We start from the raw sequence: 15,174 nt of genomic DNA, 5'->3' as shown, positions 1-15,174 counted from the left end.
TACAAGGGAGATGGATTTCAAATATTCTGGGGCCATTTATATCGCCCGCGATATGCCAGTGTGAAATGTATAACACAGTATAATTTAGTATTTGTCCTATAGCTAATCTTTGGTTTTGAGAAGATTTATTCGAAAGAGGATTTATTCGAAAATTAGAAACCGCATTTTCTACAAATATAGGACTAAACTTACTTTCATGATTTGCTAAATGCATAAAATATTTGCAGTGGTTGGGGAATATTCTATTAAGTAATATATATATTATGACGTTCCCAACAGCAGCTACAGCGGTTCTTCATTAATTCAACCAACCGTTGTGGAATCAGATCATTGTAAATATGATAAAAAGTCAGTCAGCCCCTATCTTTAGCGCCAAAGATGATTTCATTAAAATAATTACTAGCCATATGGAATAATGGGTTTTAATCATGCTCGTTTTGAAGAGGATATAACGAAGAAATTACTATAGTTTGTTTTTAAAAGATTAGTCCTTAAGAAGCAAAGCTGTTCGTCAATGTTGTAAGATACATTAAGCTTCCTCGTGGTAGTGAAGCATTCAAAACCGAAAAAGGAATTAGAAAAGAAGCTTCTGTACCAACCTCCAAACTTTCAGGAGAGCTTACAAGACTTCTCAGATTCAAAAGTTGGGATGATGAACTAAGATATCTACACCGCCTATACAATGCAAATGTCATAATACTACCCTCTCTAGTGCAAATAAGTTTCGTCAGAGATTGGTAGGATATGTAACCTATGATTGAAAATAAGTTGCAATGTTATTTATAACTGAACTAAAATAGCATATTACCAACGAATATAAAAGGAAACCATATACATGAAAACTGAAACTATGGAATAAATTGACGATATTTTGTATTTAATGCAGCGAAAGAAACGACTGAATGGGCGGAAAAAGATATAAATGGATTTGCACATTAACACCGTCTATCTCACACACGAGGGCCTGGATGGAAGGAAGAACCATTAGGGATTGACGTGCTGTCAACGACTGTCGCCATTGATGGCAAACAGACCCGTTTTAGTGAGTTGGCATCTGCTCTGTCTCCTCAATGAAATCATTCCGTCATTTTCTTTAACTTGTTTAAAGAAGCCACACGCCAGCTACATTTGAAAGAGCATACAGGTAATGGAATCGCCTTTCCCCAGAATACGAGCCCACTGTCTTATGGCGCCCACTTCACTCTGTAAAAAAATTTAAAGAAAGAGCCCGGATTGCTTTCGGTAAGAAGAAAAGAATTCACAAGACTAAGAGCCCAGCGTGAATGAACCGGAGAGTATATGACTACAGTGTTATGATAACATAGCGGAAAAAGATGCACAGTAACGTTCATTTTAGTATATATTTAACAACTTTACAACTGGTAGTTCCAATTTATACCGTACTTAGCATTTTAAATGTTGCATACAGCTTGGAGAACAGCTGTTATTTAACTGCACGTGTTGGAGAAAAATATCTCAACGAAATATTAGTGCACCGCCGAACGGGAACAACATCGGAACTAATGGTTTCCTTTCACTTACTACTTCCGTAAATAGTGGACGCAGTTTATCATAGCTGCAATGTGATGATCACTGGTTTTCGGACCATTGGCTGCAGAGACTCTCTCAAACGGTCGGCGAAGTTAATGGACTGTAAACGTAGTCTGGGCTAAAATTGTGTACGAAGCCACGTTTATCACCAGCTCTCAAAGAAATGGCAAATTTAAGGTTTTTCTAGTGCCTTACATGTACATCGACTGCTGTGAATGCCACTGTCTTAAAGAAGTAGCGGAGTAAGGTCTGTCAGCGCTTAATGTGTCATGAGTGACGATTAGAGGCAAATAATGAGCCCTAATAGAGCTAGGTAGCGTAGAAATTCCGATTCATCGATTTCAAAGAAACTGTAGCGTGATTCGCAATGAGCGATTTTGTACAGCAAGAAGAACTTATTAAATCGGGACGACTAGAATGGAGCTCAGGATAATTCCTTCCAAATGCACTTTCACTGTCTTGACTTCCGCTCCATCTACTTCGGCTCATCGGAACCGCTCAGATTCCTAATGAGCCACTAGGTCCCCGAGTATATTACTGCTGTAACTTGTATCTCTATGTTTCTGTTCATACAAGACCCCAGCTACCCGACTCAAAAGTAGGCGATCTTAAGAGCTGCTTACTATGAGAATTTTCTTCTATGTTCGATGAAAATATCAACGAAAAGTGGGTTAACTACGACGAACAAGGAAGCTTTAGGGATGCATATTTACTGAAGAGCAGGTGTTCCGATGGGCGACGAATGATAGCATCGGAAGCAGGTGTCATATTAAAAAGATACTGTAGGTCCTAAAAGGAAACCCATATTAGCTACTGATCTCTTCAGGCAACAGAAATTATATGGTCTTACAGACTCAAAAGAAATCGTCGATAATATTAGAAAATTCTGTGAGTAGGAGCAGCCAGCATGTAAGAAAGGTCTCAAGGTGCCTAAGTAGTGAAAGTAACCAAGCAGCCTAGTATTGTTGAAATAATTCAACTTACTAACAGTTTTTCAGATGACGAAATACTTTATTCCACAACAGTGGACAGGAAAAAGATTTCAGTCGAAAAAGCATTTTTTTCTTACCGTTCACTCTGGGTGTCTTGGAACTGATCTCGAAGAAATGAATGTGTAGGACGTCTCGCTTAGTTGACACGTGCGCCATCCAAATTAATAGTGAACCGTGGTGCTGCCCAATTCCTTAGAAAATCAAAATTAAAATCTCACCACAGTTTCTTAAAGGAAATAAGAAGCCCGGGATCACTGGTGATGGTCAAGCTTGTGATTGTTTTACATTTTAAATTTGTCTCAAAACAGACTTTATTATAAACTTCGGACATTTGTGCTGTTACTGAAGCAATATACATATCTTCACTTTGACTGAATTACACAAACACGAATAAGAATTATATTATTTTGCATCTGCAACCAAAATTGTTGCTAGTAGGAGCGGTGACCAATCAGTCACAAACAATCGTTCTCCATTAACCATGTGTCAAAGGACTGAACACTTCCTACCAAAGTTACACAGCCACCCAATACCACAAATTCATAAACAACAAGAGATCTTAAAACATAAATAAACTGAACTGACTACATAAAGGTCCACAGAGAAACAGGCTTAAACAAAAAATACTAAGTCGGCTAACCAACGTCGAAAAACTTGCACACAGGAATAATAACCAGTTGCACATTTATTAAGGAAACACAAATGGGTAACATAAGTGTTAAATAGGACGAAATAGTAATAACTCAACCAATAAAATGACTTACAGAAACGCCAATATTAATAAGGTGTCTCACTTAATTAACGGACAAAATGACAGAATGATTACCAGATTGCACTTAGTTTAGAGAACAGCGTTAAGGCCGATAGCAGTGTTTGGAGCCAATAACGCTCTGACCGGCAGGCAATAAGAGTGTTCAATCCACGCGGCTTGTACACAGGATCACGTAGCAGGCGGTATATATTTATATATACATAGTCCGACCGGCCCCAAAGTGGGCGGTCCTGACAAAAAGTCATAACAGCGCCAACGCCAGGGAACAAGCAGACTTAAAAAATGGCCTACAGCACAAATAGATTGCAATGAAAACTATGTCAAATCACAAACACACTGGAATATATAAAAAGCACGCCCTCATACCCTTAAGAAGCATATTCTTAAGGAGCAATACTACAACATTATTCGTCTGCCAGTAAATTAGCAGGAAACTTAGAGATCACTTCCAGTTGCCTTAAGGCACTTTCAACATTAAATAAACATACGAAATGCTGCCATGACAATGATTAAACCATTAACTCTACGGCTGACGGGCACGTACACAACCGCAGCCAGACCCGAAGCGGACAATACGCCGTAAACCAAGATAAAATTTGCATGAAAACCACTTAAAACACACACTGCACGGATGATCAATAACGGAATGAGAAACATTAGCCCCTTAAAATAGCCACTGTGGAACCAAGTTCAGAATCGTCTTCGGCAGCTACCCATGCCACAATAAGTTTCAAAAATCTTCTTAGTTAAACACAGCATGAAAGTCATACGTAACTTGTAGCTTAAAAATTACGAGCTGGGAAGGTGTTCAGCGTGAGACGAGACGACGAACTCTCCACAATTTTGCACGCCAAGGCGCCCAGTGATCGGCACAGTACATCTGGAGCGCGCCAAAAACAAGGGCTTGTTTTCAACACAAGTTGGCTCGTTACGCCGACCGGAGACTCACTCGTCACACGTTCACCCGGAAAACCCGCCGGGGAAGCAGTCAAAGATACCAGGACAGCCGAATATCGATATCAGCGATGCAAGTCTAACAATCTAGCTCCAGCCGCCACGGCCAAAATACTTTTGGTACTACCATAAAAGAAAAAAAAAACACTTATTAGTTTTCTTCTGTAGTGGTCAATCCAAGGATTGGTTTGCAACAGCTACAATGGCAGCTTGTCTCCATTCTGTGCGTCTTTCAGATTTTCTCTTTATTTCTTACATGTATCGCACCGCACATCTTTCACGATTTGATCCATGTACCTGAGTCGTGGTCTTCCTCTTCGTCTTTTTCCCACGACAGCTATATCATCGGCTTATCTTATCATATCTATTCTCTGGCCATGAATTACTACACCTGTCTGTGAATTTTCCTTTACATTTTTCAGCGCCTCTTCAATGAATACATTAAAGATAACAGCGGATATGGCGCAACCGTGTCAGACACCTTTCCGTGTCTGCACCTCTTCTTGTTTTGTCCGCCCACGGATAACTGCTGTCTCGTTTTTGTACAGGTTCCATATCATTTTTCTATGTTTATGGTCCATTCCTACTTTTTTGACTACCTCAAACATCTTATCCCATTTAACATTATCAAATGCCTTCTCTACACCCACGAAAGCTATGTATGTTGTCTGGTTCTTATCTAGTCGTTTCTCTATTATTAGTTTTAGAGCAAATATTGCTTCTCAGGTTCCCCTATCTTTCCGGAATCCAAACTGGTCTTCGGAGAGTGTAGCTTCGACTTTTTGTTCTATGCGTTTTAGGATAATTAAGGTTACTATTTTAGAGGCGTGAGTAACTAGGCTGAGCGTCCTATAATTTTCACATCTTGTAGCATTTGCCTTCTTTGGAATGGGGATCATAATGTTTTTGTCAGAGTCTGTAGGAATTTTCCACTACTTGTACATGTTGGAAACAAGATTATACAACTCCTGATTCAGTTTTGCTCCTCCAGATTTCAGAAGTTCGGCTGGGATATTGTCTATACCAGTTGATTTGATGTTTTTCAATTTTTCAGAGCTAGTTCAAACACTTCCTTTAATATAGGTTCACCAAGTTAACGTATTAGTTAAGAGTTTGTTTATTCACGCACAATCACTCCTTTCCCCGCAGCGTGTGAGAGTTGTGCATGGAATGCAACTACTAGCGTGTATAGTTTGGTGCTAGGTTACGTTGAAGCCAGCAGCTGTGCATAGCCAGCTCATCTAGAGTATCAAGCAAAGCAGCGAATTTAACAGCCCCATCTAATCTCTTGCATTAGCTCAGTTCATGAAACAGTGTGGGCAGGTTTCCAATTTAATTCAGGACTTGGACCCTAGATGGGTGTTCAGGAACTTTATGCCACATCTCCTCTCCTTGCCATCCAAATATTGGCAGTGACAATTTCGTCCACCATCATGATTCAAAACCGACTACCGCCGAAAGAGACGCAGTGCACTGGTACGCTTTAGTGACCATTTGTACCTCAACTTAATCTTATTTTTTGCTAGTGTTTTACAGGAAAATCTTCTTTTGTAAGCATGTTGTGAGTAACTGTACCAAATATTTCATATTGTAAATCTTCTGCGTTCTCAATCATTATCATGTTGAGCAGTTTCCAGCTCCAGACTGCATCTGTTTGGAACACAAGACTCACCATCTAGTCCTGTTTACCCACCATCCTCCTGTGTTCACTCCGGCCTAGTACTCACCTCTTTTTTCAGCACACTCCTCGACACCTTTCAGACAGCTCTCCCCTTATCCTCCTCTTGGTCAGTTTTCGCATCTCCATTTCATGTATCTTCTGTGTTGCACATAAGAGAATAGAGATTTACTACATAAAGAAATGATGTTTCTTTTTCTTCTCCTAACTACAAGAATTTTCCCATCTCGTTTTTGTTCTTTCGCATTCCAAAGATCATCATTCTGAGTACCAAGTCCTGCATTGTTTTGTACACAATACTTTATTTCCATTTCGTTTTGTTTTACATCGCTTTCGTACTTAAAATACTTCTAAAGTTGCAACAAAAGTAAATTCAAGTAATATAAAAATTAAAAGAAATATGCTTTTACCGTTTCATTTATCTTATCGCTATTATTTGTGTCTGTATGGATATGGAGAGTTATCGTTTTATAATTTCACCGAAGGGAAATTTAGCACTTAATAAATTTAAATTATATATCCTCTTACATTTCTAATTGTAAGTACGTTCCAATGTTGTTGTTTAAATATTTCCTTGAGTGTGTATTATACAAAAGATCTGGCTTAATATCTAATAGTTGGTCAATTTTAAATAAGATCATAGCTTACGCTTTTGAAATATAGGTTATCAAATTATTTATTATCCTGTGCGATAGACTTCTCACAGAAATGCATTATACCAACGAGAATCCATCACTCTACTTGTTTCGGTGTATAGCGTACTAGCCTAATATCCGCATCCTTATGCAATTTAATTCCACTAAATTCTATTAAAGTTGTTCCGAGGTACCAGCAGTTCCATTCAAGTGTACTTCGCTGCCTCTGCTTGAATTATAGTGTCGCTGGTAAACCGTCAAGTTTCTCTTATTCCAGCTGAACATTAGGTCTGTTTCCAGTTTTCACAGTTGTATCCTTTACTGCTTGCTCAATAGGCAGATTTAATTATATGGAGGACAGTTTACACATCTATATTCTCAACGAATATATGCGTCTGGGTGTTAGGATGACAGTTCGTTTCTGTTTTAATGGGACCAGTATCGCGGTGCTAAAGCCAACTTCTAGGGAGAGTGTAATTAGGGAGTGTATCGAAATAAAGACGCATGACGATCTAAAAAGGAGGAACGGGTGTCTCAATTTACACGTGCATTGAGGTCCAGCAGTAAATCTATTAAATTTTCGTCGACCAAAACATCCACCAAAGGTGAAAAACGCCAAGATAATGTACATTTCACGGAATGTCAGTGTGAACTCTGAGAAAGAAAGAGCATCAAAGGGCTTCTTGGGAACTGGTAGTCAACCTCTATCTCAGCTACAAACTGATGAACTGGTTAGAGTCCATACAGAGATTAACATATCAAAGCACAACTGCCACACCTGAAGAAGACGAGTGATTTTGTCGGCGAATTACTGTGCATAAAACTGAAACGATGACTCTGCTTAAAAGCAGGAAATAAACCATTAAATAATTGAGCCGAGACAACCTGGGAAACACAACCCTTTCTTGCCCTTCGACTCTTATTACTTACAGTGTGGTTTCCGTTCAAGTAACAGACAGCCTTTCACATCCTGCGTTCTATACCACCACGCTTCATTATTTCTGTGAGCGATAAGTAGTAATATAACCAAAACTTTTCTCTACATGTGAATCTACAAGTACTACAAATATGTTAGCCTCTTTGGTAACTTCCAAGATAGGCCGTAGTGTGACTGTCGTAATACCGGTGGCGTGGTGTGAACTTCAGCGTTGCCTATATCGAACTTGGGTAATGATGTAGGCAGTACCATGAAACAAATCAAATTCAAACGTCAACTTTTAAATTGTTAATAACCTTGCAACGTTGAAAACTGTCAGCTTCATATCTGAGGTTTACCAAAGTCGAAACATTTTAAACAGCTTATTACCATTCTACTTGCTCTAATACACGACTACTTACTTCGTGTTTGGTCCTTATGCGATGAATGGAAGTAGTCTGTCTTGTCGACTGGGCGAGATCGTTCACACCAAGTGCCCATCATTGCCGCATCGCTTTGTGTGATGAAATCCCCAACGACGTGGCGTGTCGTTGGGTTGAAAACAGGAGGCTGCGACTATAGCAACCGAGCGGTAAATCAACGGACAATGGTCTGTTTAGGGGCTTTGCAGGAATAAGCCCTTCATTGTGTTTGTAGGCTGAGCTCCGTTTAATGGCAGTCCTTCATTACTGTTCATTAATTCCGGTTAGCATTATATTTTGTGGAGCCCTCTTCATGAATCGGCTTCGGACGGATACGATTATTGGGGTCATAAATTATAGTTGGCGTTGCTTCAAAGCTGATACAGCTGTCATAATCACAGTTTACATCGTGCGGATGTGGGTGGAGCATAGTTTGGTGATTAAAGAGACAGCAGAACGATAGCGTCCATCCTCGCTCTTTACTGCTGCACTTCCATTGTTCAACGAAGAGTGTGACGGTTAGCAATGGAGAAGACAGATCGTTACGTAAAGTTCTGAAGACTGTTTTTTGTGGAAATGATGTTGACAGCATATACAATATCACATAAGTCTTGGTACGGTAAGTATAAGTGTTCGAAGTATTGCATACGACCAACCTCAGTAGCATTATGCAAGCACTTCTCTCACGTTTATATACGTCGGGAGTCAGTTTTGATTAATGTCACATTACATGTCGAAACCTTATCTTGCAAATTCATGTCACATTGCTTATGTATTAATGGTCCGGGTGCCAATGACCAAAATTATGATTTGCTTTCTACGTATTGTAAATAGGCCATAAAAGATTCCCTCACACTGTATTCATGAATCGTAACACCACATTTCCAGTTACGCACACGTCTGACCTTATCTTACGCATTTGTGCAACTTTTGGGCTATTTAAGTGTCTTATTGCCATATTTTGTCCATTTCGTTTACATAATCAAGCGATCAATATTAACTGGTATCATCGATGTATCAAATCACACGATGCCGCTGCGAAAAAGTCGTACAGAGCCCTCTTTACGTCACATGATCCAAACTTTCTGCTAATTGGAAAAGTTTATAGGAAGTAAATAATTCGAATTCAATTCTATTCAGAGTTTTTGGCCAGAGTTATCTTTTCTTTCAGTCTCTCCGTAGATGTTGGTTCTATAATTTTTTCTTCTCCTTCCATATGGTATAACATCGTACATATTGTATTCATACTATACTGGTGTGAACAATACTCTTCAAATACTTTAAAAGTGACTTTTGAGTAAATCCGTTAAAAATCATCGATTGTCAGAAAAATGATGCAGACTACTACTTGGGATCATTGTTTTGATAGAACGTTGAGCAAATGATCGAAAAGATTGGAACGTAAAGGACTCAGTGTAATGTCATTGCTAACAAAGCGAAATTTACGGATATTGTGTAACATATGTACTTTCACCAGAAGGCTGAATACTCATACCATGAGTGCAGGGCTATTCAGAAAGAAGGAACAGGTTTTAGACATTTATTGCTTACAAAGCACAAAGGATTGAAAACAATTCTAACGTTCGTGGAAAGAGAAAAGTTCAAATTTCTATGCATTCTATGTAAATACCACGTGTTACGCCACAAATTTCAGACTGGTGGCTCATTTCCTGCTACACACGAAGCAGCTAATCCCTCGTTATCAAATTCACATATCCATCAATGAAATGCAGTAGAGGTTTAATAGCGTCAGGTGCAGATGGGATGAAAAGGCGGTCTTTTACGTAACCCCACACATAAAAGTCCCAAGAAGTGAGGTGTGGAGGCCTATGAAGCCGACGGATATGTAGTTCATATTCTGCTCCTCTTCTTCCAGTCCAACGTCCTGGAATGGTGTCACTCGGGTAATATAGAACGTGCTCACCAAATTTTTGTTTGTTATCCCTCGTACACTATGTGATCAAAAACATCCGGACTGAAAATTACTAACAAGTTCGTGCCGTCCTCCATCGGTAATGCTGGAATTCTATGTGGTGTTGGCCCACCATTGGCCCTGATTACAGCTTCCACTCTCGCAGGCATACGTTCAGTCTGGTGCCGGAAAGGTTCTTGGGGAATGGCAGCCCATTCTTCACGGATTGCTGCATTGAGGAGAGGTATCGACATCGGTCGGTGAGGCTTGGCACGAAGTCGGCTTTCCAAAACATTCCAAAAACGTTCTGTTGGATGAAAGGAGTATACAGGGGTACACCTATATATGACACCAGAATAAGATAAGAATTTTAATAAATAAAAATGAAACTTGCCCGATAATGTGAATCACTTACTGTGTGCGACCACAGAGCCAAAGATACTGCACTGCTAGTGTTGGAGTGAGAGAGCGCTTGGTGCACAGTTGTGAGTAGCTGTCTGTGAGGGAAAGACGATAGTGTAGGTAGATTCTGTGGTGTGCTGTGTGAAGCCACCAAGAGTTAGATTGCTGTATGTATGTCGATATTGTTGAACATGGAAGCAGAAGTCTTCAGGCAAATAATGTAAAGGTTTAAATAATAATGATTTCTGTTTTTGCCAGTGCATTAGTATAGATGAATTGGCAGGTAATTTGTAATTGTTTGAGGAAAAGACTAGTTAGATATTTCATTTTTGTAATGTTTTTAAGATTTGTGGACAGAGCTGTATGTAATTGGATTAATGAAGTAAGATAATACTTGCTGTTTAAATCTCATTGTTTTTGAATCAATTGTGAGTAATGTAGCTTCAATTCGCAGATGCCTTTCAAAAGACAAACTTAAATTGCAATACAGTTTTGGTAAGAAAACTCAGTGTTACTAATTCAGCACAGTCAGTACCGCCTCCCAGTCCAGGTGATATACCTTTTTAAAAAAGTTTAATTTTCTTAAATGTTCTCGGTTATCACGCAAAAGAATGTCAAGTGCATTTCAAGTATTCTAGCCAGCATTGCATACCGCTGAGATTGTAGTTAACATATTCATATTTTTATGAGAGGCCACAATAGTTCGCATTACTCCGATGCTGCTTCAGAAGTAAGACAATTTGATGTATTTGCTGTGTGCGCAGGGACCAAAGTTATCTTTTCTGAACGGTGCCAGATGATTAAGGGCCCGACGGGCTTAATGTATTTTGCAGTGACTGTATTCCGATATTGCTATTGGGAGTTGCATTGCCCAATCGATTCGTGTAAAGTTTTGCTAACAGTAACATAGAGTAAGCACACTTCTTGCAGTTACAACACGACAATTCGAGTTCTATATCCATACCACAGATGAGACTTCATTTAACGTAATTGTAATCTTTCTCATAAATTTACAAAAAACAAAGTTCGTTACAAGGATTCAGGTCACACCAGTCCATTACAGGGATGCTACTGTCCTGTAACTACTCCGCCACAGGCCGTGCATTATGAACAGGTGCTCGATCGTGGCCGACCTTTGTGGCCGAGCAGTTCTAGGCGCTTCAGTCTGGAACCGCGCGACCGCTACGGTCGCAGGTTCGAATCCTGCCTTGGGCATGGATGTGTGTGATGTCCTTAGGTTAGTTAGGTTTAAGTAGTTTTAAGTTCTAGGGGACTGATGACCTCAGATGTTAAGTCTTAAAGTGCTCAGAGCCATTTGAACCATTTTGCTCGATCGTGTTGAAAGGTGCAACCGCCATCCCCGAACTGCACTTTCAACAGTGGGTAGCAAGAAGGTGCTTAAAACATCAATGTATACCAGTGCTCTCATAGTGTCACGCAAAAAAACAAGGGATGCAAGGCCCTTCCATGAAATACACGACCATACCATAACACCACCGCCTCCGAATTTTACTATTGGTACTACACACGCTGGCATATGACGTTCAACGGGCAATCGCCATACACACACCCTATCATCGGATCGCCAAATTGTGTACCGTGATTCGTCACTCCACACAACGTTTTCCCACTGTCCAATCGTCCAATGTTTACGCTCCTTACACCAAACGAGGCATCGTTTTGCCGTTACAGACGTGATGTGTGGCTTATGAGTAGCCGCTCAACTTTGAAATCCAAGTTTTCTCACCTCCCGCCTAAATGTCACAATACTTACAGTGGATCCTGATGCAGTTCGGAATTCGTTTGCGATTGTCTGGATAGATGTCTGTCTTTTAACACTACGACTCTATTCAACTGTCGGCAGTGTCTGTCAGTCAACAGAGAAGGTCGGCCTCTACGTTGTTGGGTTGTAGTCTCCCTTCGCGTTTCCACTTCACTATCACATCGGAAACAGTGGATCTAGAGTTTCGAAGTGTGAAAATTTCGCGTACAGACGTATGACACATGTGACACCCAGTCACATGACCGTGATCACAGTCCGTGAGCTCCGCGGAGCCCCCATTCTGCTCTCTCACGATATCTATTGACTACTGAGGTCGCAGATATGGAGTACCTGGCAGTAGGTGGCACCACAATGCTCCTAATACGAAGAACGTGTGTCTTTTGGAGGTGTCCGGATACTTTAGATCACATATTGTATTCCTTACACTCCTGAGTGTCTGGGACATAGCACTGTTGAAGCTGTGAAGTCGATAAAGAGAGACCAGCTGCTTCGTGTTCGGAACGAAGTAAGAACCCGTTATGATATTTGCCGTTAAGCAAATTGCGCTCACATTGAACGTATAGAAACTTCAACTTAGTTCTTTGCAGGTACGATGGAACTGTGTTTTTATCTTTTGTAGCTAGGAAGCAATAAAAGGTTGAAATTTATTCCTTCTTTTTGAATAGCCCTATATTTATGTGTCGTGAGATGTAGGAAAGAGTAAGTAATAATTCATTGGGAGGTAGAAACTCTTATCCTGGTTGCTAACCATGTAAACTACCTCACAGATTACAGTCTCTGATGTGTATGAGTAAATCAAAATATGTATTTCAGTTAAACGTACATGATGTAAGTTAGACAGGTGAAGATTAACATCACTTAGTAAACACATGATTGAAGTCACCATAAGTCAGCCTCTACTCATATCTGAATTGCAACACTGCTACCCATTAAGTGAATAATTCTTCATACCGCTGTATTTTGCAAAAATAAAAGAATTATGTCAATATCGAATACGCGTAAGTTGTCTGAGAAATTGCAGGAAATCTCTGCTTTGAAATTCGCAATGAATTGTAACAAACAGAGTCGAACATGTATGGATTAAAAACTAATTTTACGCATAATGTGTGTCAAATACGTCAAAATATGCAGATGCCAAAAACTATATGAAGATATTTAAATCTTCGAATGTGGAAGACAGACACCACAGTGAATATCACAGGCTCCACGATTGAAGGTCTAAGGGTCGATTTCACCCGGACAAAAAGTAGAGAGTACGCTTTCAGTAGTAAACTGGACACCATAACAAGCTACTCTCCGTGTAGGAACTGGAGAATTCATCTTTAGCCTACACAACAGCTGATTATTGTTCCACTGAGCACTCTTGTCAGTATGAAACAATTGTATGCAATGGTAAGGGGACAACGAAGCAGTATTTATTCAACATGAGTGTCGAGAGAATACCCAAGGTATGAGTGTAGCAGAGTGTGCATGCACTACCATAATCAACCACTAAAGCTTCAAACCAGTGAGTGTGCTCAATGTCAAAATTTAGAGCTAGTGTAACAAAAACTGTCGTATCAACTGACTTTTCTACGAAACAGTTTGAAACTAGGTAACCTTCGTTTGGAAAAGAGCTGAACTGAATTACTGCATCAGAGAAGAAATCAGTAATAATGTTTCGATTGTCTAAGATGTCATCGCTGCTCTCCACAGGAAGTGCATGGAGTTGTGGGAGGACGAATGGCTGGCGGTGACGGCCAATAAACTGCGGTTGATAAAGTCAACCACTCGGCCGTGGCGTTCCTCCTGCCGGTTGCTCAGGCGGGAGGAGGTGGACTTCGCACGTCTTCGGATCGGGCACTGTCCTCTCACACATAGCTTTTTATTACGGTGGGGGGATCCACCGTTTTGTGATGCTCGTGGTGTGCACATCTCTGTCCGGCACATTTTAACAGACTGCATTTTATACCGTGATGCACGGGCAGAAGCACAAGTTGATGGGGATCTGCCTTCTGTTTTAGCTAATGATGGGACGTGTGTGCCTAGGGTTTCAAACTTTTGTGATGTGTCTGGATTCTGGCCTAAAATTTTAGGCTGGAGGTTTTAGTGTATTGCAGAGTGGCTGACTCCTCCCCTTTTCTCCTTGCGGTCAGCCAGCCACTCCCATCTGCTACATTGTTTTAGCTTCCTCTATCATTTTCTTCCTGTGTTGTCCATGTTTTACTGCTGACGCTCTGCTTCATCCCACGCTTTGGTGTACACGTTTTTCTACGATTGTTACCCATGTTTTCTGTTCCGTTTTATATTCCTGTTCTGGGATTTTTCTTGACACCCGTCTCACTAAGTTACTCAACGGGCGCAGAAGACCTTGCTGTCGTGCGCCCAAAACCCCTCCACTACTACTACTACTAAGATGTGAAGAAATGTGGCACTTGATTGACTATGACAAAAGGGGATACGTTAATGTCGGTAGAGGTTAATATTGGATCGTATATCTGAATACTCCTCCCCCTCATGAACCATGGACCTTGCCGTTGGTGGGGAGGCTTGCGTGCCTCAGCGATACAGATGGCCGTACCGTAGGTGCAACCACAACGGAGGGGTATCTGTTGAGAGGCCATACAAACGTGTGGTTCCTGAAGAGGGGCAGCAGCCTTTTCAGTAGTTGCAGGGGCAACAGTCTGGATGATTGACTGATCTGGCCTTGCAACATTAACCAAAACGGCCTTGCTGTGCTGGTACTGCGAACGGCTGAAAGCAAGGGGAAACTAGAGCCGTAATTTTTCCCGAGGACATGCAGCTTTACTGTATGATTAAATGATGATGGCACCCTCTTGGGTAAAATATTCCGGAGGTAAAATAGTCCCCCATTCGGATCTCCGGGCGGGGACTACTCAGGAGGATGTCGTTATCAGGAGGAAGAAAACTGGCGTTCTACGGATCGGAGCGTGGAATGTCAGATCCCTTAATCGGGCAGGTAGGTTAGAAAATTTAAAAAGGGAAATGCATAGGTTAAAGTTAGATATAGTGGGGATTAGTGAAGTTCGGTGGCAGGAGGAACAAGACATCTGGTCAGGTGACTACAGGGTTATAAACACAAAATCAAATAGGGGTAATGCAGGAGTAGGTTTAATAATGAATAGGAAAATAGGAATGCGGGTAAGCTACTACAAAC

Source organism: Schistocerca gregaria, chromosome 5, assembly GCF_023897955.1.
Source record: "Schistocerca gregaria isolate iqSchGreg1 chromosome 5, iqSchGreg1.2, whole genome shotgun sequence".
Taxonomy (NCBI): Eukaryota; Metazoa; Arthropoda; class Insecta; order Orthoptera; family Acrididae; genus Schistocerca; species Schistocerca gregaria.
Note: the sequence above shows the minus strand (reverse complement) of the source record.